The sequence below is a fragment of the Mauremys reevesii genome, linkage group 1 (genome assembly GCF_016161935.1).
Source record: "Mauremys reevesii isolate NIE-2019 linkage group 1, ASM1616193v1, whole genome shotgun sequence".
In the NCBI taxonomy this organism is placed as follows: domain Eukaryota; kingdom Metazoa; phylum Chordata; order Testudines; family Geoemydidae; genus Mauremys; species Mauremys reevesii.
In genome coordinates this window covers 321,522,620-321,533,437 of record NC_052623.1, presented here as the reverse complement: position 1 = coordinate 321,533,437, position 10,818 = coordinate 321,522,620, and the positions used below count along the sequence as shown (strand labels likewise).

Sequence of the window (10,818 nt, the reverse complement as noted above, 5' to 3'; positions counted from 1 at the left end):
CTTTTCTTTCAACTGCTCATGAATATCATCAGCCATTTCATTAATACACCTCGAAACAGTATCATTTGATAAAGGAATAGCTTTCAGCTTATTTGCCTCTCCATGGCCAAGCATGCCTGTAACCATGTCTAATGCCGCACAAAGTATGAGAGTCTGAGCTACTGTATGTACTGTGACGGGGCAAGGCCAGATGGCTAGAGAAAAGTAGTGGGAGATAGATATATTAGCCCCAGATTAAACAAATTCCTGGTACCAGGATAAGTAAATGGCAGCTGCTCCAGGTCAGTTAAGACACCTGAGGCCAATTAAGAGCTTTCCAGAAGGCAGGGAGGATGCTAGGTTGATTGGGACACCTGAAGCCAATCAGGGGCTGGCTGAAACTAGTTAAAAGCCTCCCAGTTAGTCAGGCGGGTGTGCATGTCAGGAGCTGTGAGAAGTTGTGCTGTTGGAGAGACTGAGCTGTCCACACCATATCAGGCACAAGGAAGAAGGCCCTGAGGTAAGGGTGAAGTGGAGCTTGAGGAAGTAGGGGCTGCTGTGGGGAAGCAGCCCAGGGAATTGTACGTGTCCTGTTCCCAAAAGGTCAGCTACCATAGCTGATACTATTAGGGTCCCTGGGCTGGAGTCTGGAGTAGAGGGCGGGCCCAGGCTCCCCTCCTTTGCCCCCCTGCTTAATCACTAAGACTGGGAGACAACAGAGACTGTGCAAGGGAGGATAGCTTCTCCTCACCTCCCTCACTGGCTTATGATGAAAATGTCTCAGTAGACTGTGACCCTTGTCTCTAGAGAGAGAAGGGTTAAGTGGAGGGTCACAATAAGCCTCTGAGGCTAGCGAAATCCATTAGGAATCACCGGACCCATGGAGACAAGGATAGAGCTTTGTCACAGTACCTTACATGTTTGGGCAATAAAAAGTGGCACGAGATATGAAGCTTCAAGAACAATTTTACTGACATTACGTGTATTCCACATCAGGGTTTGCTGGCTATTCAAGCGGTTCAATTTTCTCTTGAAGAACCCAAGAGGCTTGTTCTTTAATTGTGGATGTTTACTTTCCCAATGCTGAATTAATTTGGCAAGTTTCATGCACTTAGCACTTCACCACACACAACACAGTGAGGTTTATTTTCGATTGCAGTAAAAGCACTCATCAAATAGCTGCAATTGTATTTCCTGCACTTCGCTTTCTTCACTCCTTCATTATGTGAAGTACTTGGTTGAGCTTTCTAAACATTTATCCATTGCACAAGAAGACCTTGTTGAAAAGTGTGCATACAGTCCGACTTGCTAACCGCGAAGGACAACCACACTGTCTGGACAGGAAGCAGCAGTGAACTTATGTGGTTCTGTGAAGTCATGTGCTGGTCTGAAGCAGGACCAGCCTTAGACTCACTGGGGCCCCACCAAAGGCACATGCAACTGTCTTTGGAAGTGGACCCAGTGCTGGGTGCCAAGGTGTTTTGACCTACAGGCAGGGTGGCTCACTGAGGTGAGTCAGGGGGTGGAGATGGTGCTCTCTCCCCAAACCCACCACTGGAAACCAAAGCCTTGCCACTGGGGCTGAGGCCCAAGCCTGAGCCCCGCTGCAGTGGGTGGGTGGGGCTCAAGATGAAGCAATGCTGCAGGGGGCTCAAGCTTGAACCCAAGCCCCGCTGCATGCCCTGAGTCCAGCCCTGGGGCTGACAGCCTGAGCCCAAGCCTCACTGCCCAGAGCTGACAGCCCTGTGCCTGGCCACAGGGGGCTTGAGCCGAAGCCCGAGCCTCACTGTAGGGGAACTGACAGCCCCGAGCCCCGCCGTGCTCAACCATGTAAATTAGCTTTGCGCAGGCCCCTGGGCCATAGGGCTATGCCAGCCCTGCACATGCGACCCTCCCATAAGCTGTCTCATGACCCCTCTGGGGTTCCTGACCCCCAGGTTGAGAAACAGTGCTCTAGAGAAATATTACTTTGCTTGGGTGTTCCTGCAGCACTCAGTCATGTGTGCACCACTGCCTGAGAATACTTGTCCTAGGGCCACTTAGCTCAGTGAGGTGTACATACTGCCACTGTCTGGCACTATGCTTCCTCTGTGGCAGCCAGCCGAGAGAGACGTGTGCTGAGCTACGCTATAGAGTTGGGCAAGGTATTTCAGGTGAATGGTTCATTCACTAAAAAATGCAGTAGTGGTTGACCTGAAACTATTCACGAAGAGTTTTGGCCAAGGCCAATTTTTGGGGGGACTAGATTCACAAAGGGTCTTAGGTGCTATTCACAAAGCAGGGGAGGTAGTGTCCACCTTACAGCCAGTAGTCCTGTGGTGAGGGCACTCACCTTGGATGTGGGAGACCTATGTTCAAATCCTTTCCCTAGTGAGTGCCCTAAGCACCAGCCTACGGGGTGCTCTGAGGCGAGGCTTTCCCAATCTCTTCTGCTGAGGCTGTTCCACTTTGTATAATTAAATATTCATTGGAGCAGGGACTTGAACTTGGACATCCCACCTTAGTGACCTAACCGCTAGGGTATAGAGTCATTCTCACCATCTCCAAAGTAGAGATTGAATCACAGAATCATAGAAGATTAGAGTTGGAAGAGATGTCAGGAGGTCATCTAGTCCAATCCCCTGCTCAAAGCAGGATCAACACCCACTGAATCATCTCAGCCAGGGCTTTGTCAAGCTGAGCCTAAAAACCCTCTAAGGATGGAGATTCCACCACCTCCCTAGGTAACCCACCACCCTCCTAGTGAACAGGGCCGGCTCCAGACCCCAGCGCGACAAGCACGCGCGTGGGGCGGCACTTGCCGGCAGGGGCGGCAGATTGGGCCGGCGGACCTGCCGCAGTCACGCCTGCGGGAGGTCCACCGGAGCCCCGGGACGACTGGACCTGCCGCAGGTATGACTGCGGAGGGGGCACTCCTCCCGCGGCTCCAGTGGACCTCCCGCAGGCATGACTGCGGACGGTTCGCTGGTGGCGCGGCTTGGCTGGACCTCCCGCAGGCATGACTGCGGCAGCTCAACCGCAGCCACCGGACCAGCAAACCGCCCGCAGCTGCGGGAGGTCCAGCCGAGCCGCGCGACTAGCGGACCCTCACCAGTCAAGCCCGCGGGAGGTCCGCTGTTCCCGGGGCTCCGGGGCGCCTCCCGCGCATGACTGCTTGGGGCGGCGGAATATGTAGAGCCGCCCCTGCTAGTGAAATAGTGTTTCCTAATATCCAACCTAGAGCTCCCATACTGCAACTTGAGACCACTGCTTCTTGTTCTGTCCAGCTTCTTGTCCACTGTAATCCCCAGGTCTTTTTCTGCAGAACTGCTGCTTATTCAGTCGGTCCCCAGCCTGTAGCAGTGCATGGGATTCTTCCTTCCTAAGTGAAGGACTCTGCACTTGTCCTTGTTGAACCTCATCAGATTTCTTTTGGCCCAATCCTCTAATTTGTCTAGGTCACTCTGGACCCTATACCTACCCTCCAGCATATCTATCTCTCCCCCACCAGTTTAATGTCATCTGCAAACTTGCTCAGGGTGCAATTAATCCCATCATCCAGATAATTGATAAAGATGTTGAACAAAACCGGTCCCAGGACCGACCCCTGGGGCACTCCGCTTGATACCGGCTGCCAACTAGAGATTGAGCCATTGATCACTACCCATTGAGCCCGGCAATCTAGCCAGCTTTCTATCTACCTTATAGTCCATTCATCCACTCCATACTTTTTTAACTTGCTGGCAAGAATACTTTGGGAGACGGTATCAAAAGCTTTGCTAAAGTCAAGATTGAACCCCAGATCTCCCACATCCCAACTAACTACCCAAACCACTGGGCTAAAAAGTTATCAGGGGGTGTGATGGGGTCTGCTTACCCCACACTAGCCCAGAGAGGGTTAAGCCCATGGTATTGACTGTGGAAGTCCCGCCTCCCTGGCAAGACTGGGCATGCTTCGAGTGCTCTAGTAGTATAAAGGGAGGGAGACCATCTCATTCTGGGCTGGAGGCTGCAGGGGAGGGACCTGCCTGGGAAGCTCCTGCAGAGGGCCAGCCGCAGCCGCAGCCTCTGCCTGCACTGGGAATTGAAGCTGTCCACAGCCTGCCTGCACCCCAGTGACTGGAGGAAACGCTGGAGACGACTGGCCCTGCCGAACACAGAGGATCCAACATCTCATGGGAAACCCCAACACAGGCTCTGGTAGGAAGTGACCCAGGGCGGGTGACGGCGTGGTACCTCCTGCCCAGGGAAGCTCAGTGTGTTTTGGTAGGACCCTCCCGCTGAGTCAGTGGCAAGCTGCTACGCCACTGTTAGGGTCCTGGGTTGGGGCCTGGTGGAGTCGGGTGGGCCCAGGCCCCCCTACCGGGGCTGCCACACCCCATAAGGGGTGCCCCAATGTTATAGACTCTGGCCGCTAGGCCATGCTGCCTTGCACCAAAGGGTGGTGCTACAGACTCTGGCTGCTAGGCCATGTTGCCCCATGTCAAAGGGCTGCTTTATAGACTCTGGCCGCTAGGCCACCCTGCCCTGCACTGAAGGGCTGCTTTATAGACTGTGACCGATAGACCACACTACCTTGACCCTAGGGGCTTGGACCATCACAGGGGGGATACCTCTCACTCCCCCTTATCTGTATTTAGCCCTTTAAAAATGTCTGGAAACAAGAGGTTTGGGATGGAACAAAACATTTGTTTAGCCCAATATGGACTTGTCAACTTTTTCAATTCACTGAAAGTTCTCCAAATCTTCGTATTTGTTTTGGGTGAATCTAATTTTTTTCCCAATGTTTTTCCAAACTGCCAATGAACCAAACCCTCCCCCGCCAATTAGTTGCCCCGCTGCACTACGGTATGGAATGGATCTGGCCAATTTGGAGGCAGCTCTGTGTGTCTCAGGGAGCTTGTGGGTAAGAAATGATTAGATGGTTCATTCAGTAAATGTCTGGACACTTGACTTTCTTTCGCTATGTCAACTAGGAAAAACAATTTTGCATACAGAAGCTCAGACACCACAGGGATGGATGCAGTATAAGAACCTAACCAGAACAAAAATCCCTATGAAGGCAACTGAGATTGCTCTTGCGGACAGTCAAAGAATAAGCTAGCAGTAAATCAAAGCAATGGACATTGTTCAGCTGGATTGTCTTGGGTAGTTAAACTGTAAATGTACAAAGAGTGGCCTGGACTGTAGTGTCATTCTCCAAAAAATAAAGGCAAAGCACCTCAAAAGGAAAAATAGAACATTGTGCCTTTAAGCCCCAGCCTGCTACCTCTGGCCATTATATAGAAAAAGAAAATCAGGACTTTCCTCAGCTTGATTCCCCAGAGGAGTTCACTGCCAGCTGTAATTGGCACACTTCAGCCACAAACAATCAAAATCAAGGCAAAATAGTGTTATCTGAATGTGTTTGAGGACAGTTACTCGCTCTGTTCCACAATTGCTCATACCTCCTATTCACAGCTCAGCCTCAGTGCCTCTAGTTCTGCTGCCTCCTGGATTGGGGGAGCAAAATGGAATGCTTGGATATAAACAAAGTGGTGGGGTTCAAGTTCTCTGTCCCTTTTGTTTGGCCATGATCTGGTAGTCTTCCTTGTCTAAGTTATATAAGGATAGGGAGGAATAGCTCTTGGGATGACTACACAGTTTGTGTCTCAGACTCTTCTGTCCCACTGGTCAGGAGTGGACCTGGGAACTGATCAGCTTCCCCCCTTTCTACTTCTCCAATAACCTTTATCCTAGCAGTTAGGGAAATTACTTGGGATGTAAACCAGGGTTTGAATCCCTGCTGTGGAGAGAGTGAGAGTGACTCTATAGCCTAGTGCTTATGTCGGTCATGTGGGGGACTCCATCACAAAGCCCTGCTCTGAGGAGCTCAAATGGCACCTAAAAGTTGAAAATTTCAGCTGCCTCTGTGGAAATTCCCTCTTGCTAGCCAGAAGATCTTCTGCCTGAGCTCTCTTTGAAGGGAGTTAACACCTTCCCTACTAGGGGTGAGTAGCCCAGGCTTCCTGCTTTGTCACCTCAGCTCCACCTCTAGATGCACCTAAATGGATCAAGAAATGGAGACTCCAAGGAAGCTTCACTCATGTGACTTGCTTTGTTTTGGCTAGATGGCCCCTGGTAGGGAGGGTTGGGGTCAAGAGGGGGTGGAAGAGGAGGCCACTGGCATCCATTTTAGGAGAATTTCCAGAGAGGAGCTGTTAAGGGAAAGCTGGGTAGATGAGTCACATTGTGTTTGCATCAGCATCATCAAGGTACTTACACAGCTCCAGATCCCATAGTATCTGACCACCTCACAATCTTTCATGGAATGATGCTCACCACAGGCAGGGAGGTGCTCTGATCCCTGTTTCACAGGTGGGGAACCAAGAGACAAAGGTACTTTGCCAAGGGCAGACATGAAGCTTATGGTGGAGAACAAAATTGACCTTGTGTCCCCCCAAATCCAGCTACCAGTCTAGCCACTGGATGATCGTTCCTTGTTCATTGTCTCTGGCTACAGCTGTATTTTGACAAGCTGGGGTCCTGCTGTAGTTTGTTTGCCACACTGGTTATTCATTTCATTTGCTGGACATATCCTTTAATACCAGGGCCGGCTCCAGACCCCAGCACGCCAAGCGTGTGCTTGGGGCGGCATTTTGCCGGCAGGGCGGCAGGCGGCTCCGGCGGACCTTCCGCAGTCATGCCTGCGGGAGGTCCACCGGAGCCGCGGGACCAGCGGACCTCCTGCAGGCATGACTGCGGAGGGTTCGCTGGTCCCGCCTGCCGCCCTCCCAGTGCACCCTCCGCAGGCACGTCTGCAAGAGGTCCCCCGGAGCTGCGGGACCGGCAGCGTGCCCCCTGCGGCATGCCGCCCTGCTTGGGGTGGCCAAATTCCTAGAGCCGCCCCTGTTTAACACAATCCTATTTCCAGTTTATTATCCTCACCCTCCGGGGGAAATGTTGGGATAAGGTGAAGGAGGGAGTGAAACCATAGCACCCTTCCCCCACCCTTTGTTAAAAGCAGAGGGCAGCTCCCACTTCTCACCCTGACTTGGGTATGCAGTCTCCCTGCAATTCTCTCTCCTCCTTGGTTGGTGCAGTGAGAGGTTCCCCTTCCTGTTTCAATTTATATTAATTGCTGTCTATTCCCCATTCCTCCCACATTTCCTATCAATGTGATGCCTCAAAACTCCTGAGTCTCATTAGTTCAGCATCAGCCCTAGATATTGTTTATTTCCTGGAGATTTCCAGGTGGAGGTGGCGGACTCCAAGTTAGATTGAACCCAGAGATCATTTACACCAAGGCTGCCGTATTAATCACTGTAACATAGTAGCATGGGTACAAGGGATATTCCATCACAAAATTCCTTTTGACAGGGGCAATCTGCCTGGTATATTCTGGACAGTATAACAAATAACTAATAATAAGGAAACTGCACTTGTTGTATGGTGGCTTATAGCTAACTATTAGAAATTTCATATGAGAACAGTGTTAGTAGTTTCAGAAGTTTACTTAGCGAAGTTCAAGTTTACTTCGACCCCTGATGTCTCTGGCGTGAACAGATGCCCACATCCCTCAGGTGACTTCCTGTTCTGATTTCTGTGGTTGAAGACACAAGGCTATTAAAAGTCTACAGGGTGAACAAACTTAAAGAAATTGGTGCAAGTTTACCTTTTGCAAAGCAGTGGACTGTTGATTTCTCAGATGCATGGGCTTTTGCAAAATACAGAAGTATATACAGAGCCAGTCAAAGGAAAGTGCAAGATTTTGAGACCAGGAAATCTAATTTTCCAAAAAGAATTGCTATAGTAACAATTGCAAAGAAAGAAATAATGAGCATCCCCAGCAGAGATAATCAAAATTCAGAAGATCAGGATGAATTTAGTGCCCTGAAGTTGCTGGATCTTTGGAACACATGAATGAAATCAGACTAAAATTACTGGACTTGAAAACAAAGTAGGCCTGAGTCAGATCCATGTGTACCAGTGTAATTCTATGGAGTTAAGGAATAATTCCTGATTTGCACTGGAGTAAGATCAGACGCAGGCCCAGTCACTTGCTTTTTAGCATGCACACTGCCTGAAAAGTATCCAATCAAAGGACACCCCCACACTGTCACCCATCTTTTCAATTTCCTTTCAATCTACTATTCTATCAGACAATCTGAAAAATCACTCGGTTAACCTGGACAGCACAGAGCAGAGGTGTTCGAGACTCATGTGAGTGCCATTAAAGGATAGAAAAGTCTGACATTTCTATTACCAATCTTTTCTGAGCACATACAGGAGAGAGAATTTTCAAGCTTTGGGGAAAAGAAAGTGTTGCGTCCAGCATCTTGCAGAGACCTTCTGAAGCCAGTAAGAGGTACACTAGTTAGCCACTAAGACCCTAATTCTGCCAACCCTTATGCACATGCATAACTTCACTACTGTTAGTAGTCCCAGCAGGTTGTAATCAAGTTAAGTATGTGAATAAGTGTTTGCAGGACGGGGGCCCAATTCTGTAGGAATTAAAAAACTCATCAAAAGTGCCTCCATTTTATATTTTGCCGGGATGTAAACCACTCCTGTGGTCTTTAGTGCTCTGACTCTTGCAGTAATTCATATACCATTTGATTGAGGAACAGCCAGAAAAAATGCTTATTGAAATTATTGTATTTTTTTAAAGAAATGAGCAGTCTCTTATGTGAGGATTTTTTTTTAACTGCATTTTGTAAAACTTTTTGCAGGGATCTGACAGACATAAGAAAGATGAACTGCAGGGATAAACAGCGGGCATCTGAAGGGACATATATATATTTATTTAAATGAGTCTTTATAGATTGTTTTAAACTCTAATTCAGCCCTATATACATGTACAGAACACATCCCTAACTGTAAATGTGCCATATGTTTCCCATTGTAACCACAACAGTTTAAAAAATAAAACTATTTTAATTCTAAATTTACTCTTCTTCTCCCCTTGTCCCCAACATGTCCCATACAAGGTGATGTTGTTAGAACTCAAAGAAAGAAGTCAGGGCCAGCACTTAAATAGTAGTGAGGCTGTCACAAAAACATATGCATTAAATAGCATTATATATATTGCAAAAAATTTCAAGGCCATTTTCACTGTATGAGCTATTTAGTAGCAATTCTTCACTGGAACATGGCATTTATGGGCTCAAAAGATTAATACAGCAAGAAGCACTTATTCTATGAAGTGAAAAAATGTCAGATAATATCAGGTAAACTTACTCAGTAATGCTTAAAAAGCCAAAGATTGGTTGGAAATGGCTAACTAAAACTTTAGCCACCTCCATGTGACAACCAATAACTTTAATATTTGCTGCAGCTGCTCAGTTTCCAGCAAGTCTCTCTTGGCCCAATGTATCCATTAAGCGGCAATGGCACATATCGCTTCACACATTTGGTTGCTCTACCTTTGTGCAGCAGTCCTTCCCTCTGCAAAATGTTCTTCTCAGGACACAAAAGCAGCTGCTGAAGAAACCGCTTCGGAGTGAGAGTAAGAGAACCAAGGGCAGCACCGCTAAGCAACCTCCAGTAGAGAGAGAGACGGATAACCGTGCTCAGATAGCCAAAGGAGCTTCTGTAAGAGACAAAAACACCAGTTTGGCTCTCCTCAGCTTTATTCCGACCTCCAGACCCCCAGGTGAGATTATAAAACCATTAGAGCCAATTTGGCTGTAGAAATATAGGCCTACATTATGCTTAACTTGGGTGCGTTCAACTTGAATGTTGAAATAGGTTATTTTATAAAAATGATGACAGCAGACTTTTTTTTCCTTTGTCGTACTGATTTTTTTTTTTTTTTGCTGTCTAGTGACTAAAATATGCCCAGGGTGGTGTGGAGAGGACCTGTACCTACTTGGAACTTTATTGAAAATGTTAGTTAATGGAGTAAAAATTCCAGTGCATAAAGACTTCAGAAATGTCTATAGCTGGCTCGATAACCCATGCAATGCATCAAACTGCCTCTTGTAAATAGTGGCAGAAAGCCTAATGTGCACAGACTGATGCTTGCTACTTAGTTTTTGAGTCTGTCTTTAAATATATTTAATTCTAATAATTTGTAATAGGAGCTTTATGCTGGAAGATCCCCAAAGGCTCGGTATGAGCCATGCATAGTTATTTCTGTCTGTGCTCAAGCTTTATTTCAGTTGTTTTTTTGCACTGTGCTTGCCATGCAGCGATCTGTAAAGGGAACCTACTCTGATACAGTTTGAAAAGTGCATTTTGTACTTGGCTCTCCCTTTGATCGAATTAATCTGGCCTTTTTTGTAGTCCTAAATGAGGCCTATGGGCTGACAATGTAGCTGTTTAAAGGGGATTTTAGGGGATAATAGCCAATGCAAATAGTGCCATGAGAATGGCAACTTGCTTTTGCACTTTCAATCACATAATAACAGCAAAGAAAGCTTTTAAAATGAATTGAAATTTTGTGGCATGCCATCTGGGATTATTTGGGGAAACAGTTCTGAAGACTGTGGCTGTGTAAAAGAATGGTACTATGGGCCACTCTTAAGCTGACATGTTTCAGATGGCAACCTTATGCTAACTGCTGCAAAGTTGGCTAGCATTTTTTTTTATTATTTTCTTTCTCTTGGATGATCTGCAAAAAATTCTCTTTGCTGGTATTTGTGCCTGAAAAACTTTTCTATTGTTAAAGAATTCAATTCAACCCCCTTGCAGCTGCTGATCCCTTTATTGTTCCAATCGTTATGTATACGCGTCTCAGATGAATGTACCCAAGCCTTTTAGTGCCTTAATAGGTGTCTGTATAAAGGTCATTTATTCTGTAGTACTTGTTTTAACAAAAGTTTATATACAAACAACAACTACAGCTAAAACATTCACATTAATCAATGCTCCTGGCAC

At 47.3% G+C, this 10,818-nt stretch overlaps 1 long non-coding RNA gene across 1 annotated transcript; it reads left to right on the top strand.

Moving 5' to 3' along the window:
• The first annotated feature begins 383 nt into the window (after positions 1-383).
• LOC120387423 lies at positions 384-10,040 on the top strand. Its single transcript, XR_005590159.1, has 3 exons — positions 384-499; positions 9,405-9,592; positions 9,764-10,040. It is a non-coding gene; the product is annotated as an uncharacterized LOC120387423 (long non-coding RNA).
• The last annotated feature ends 778 nt before the right edge of the window (positions 10,041-10,818 follow it).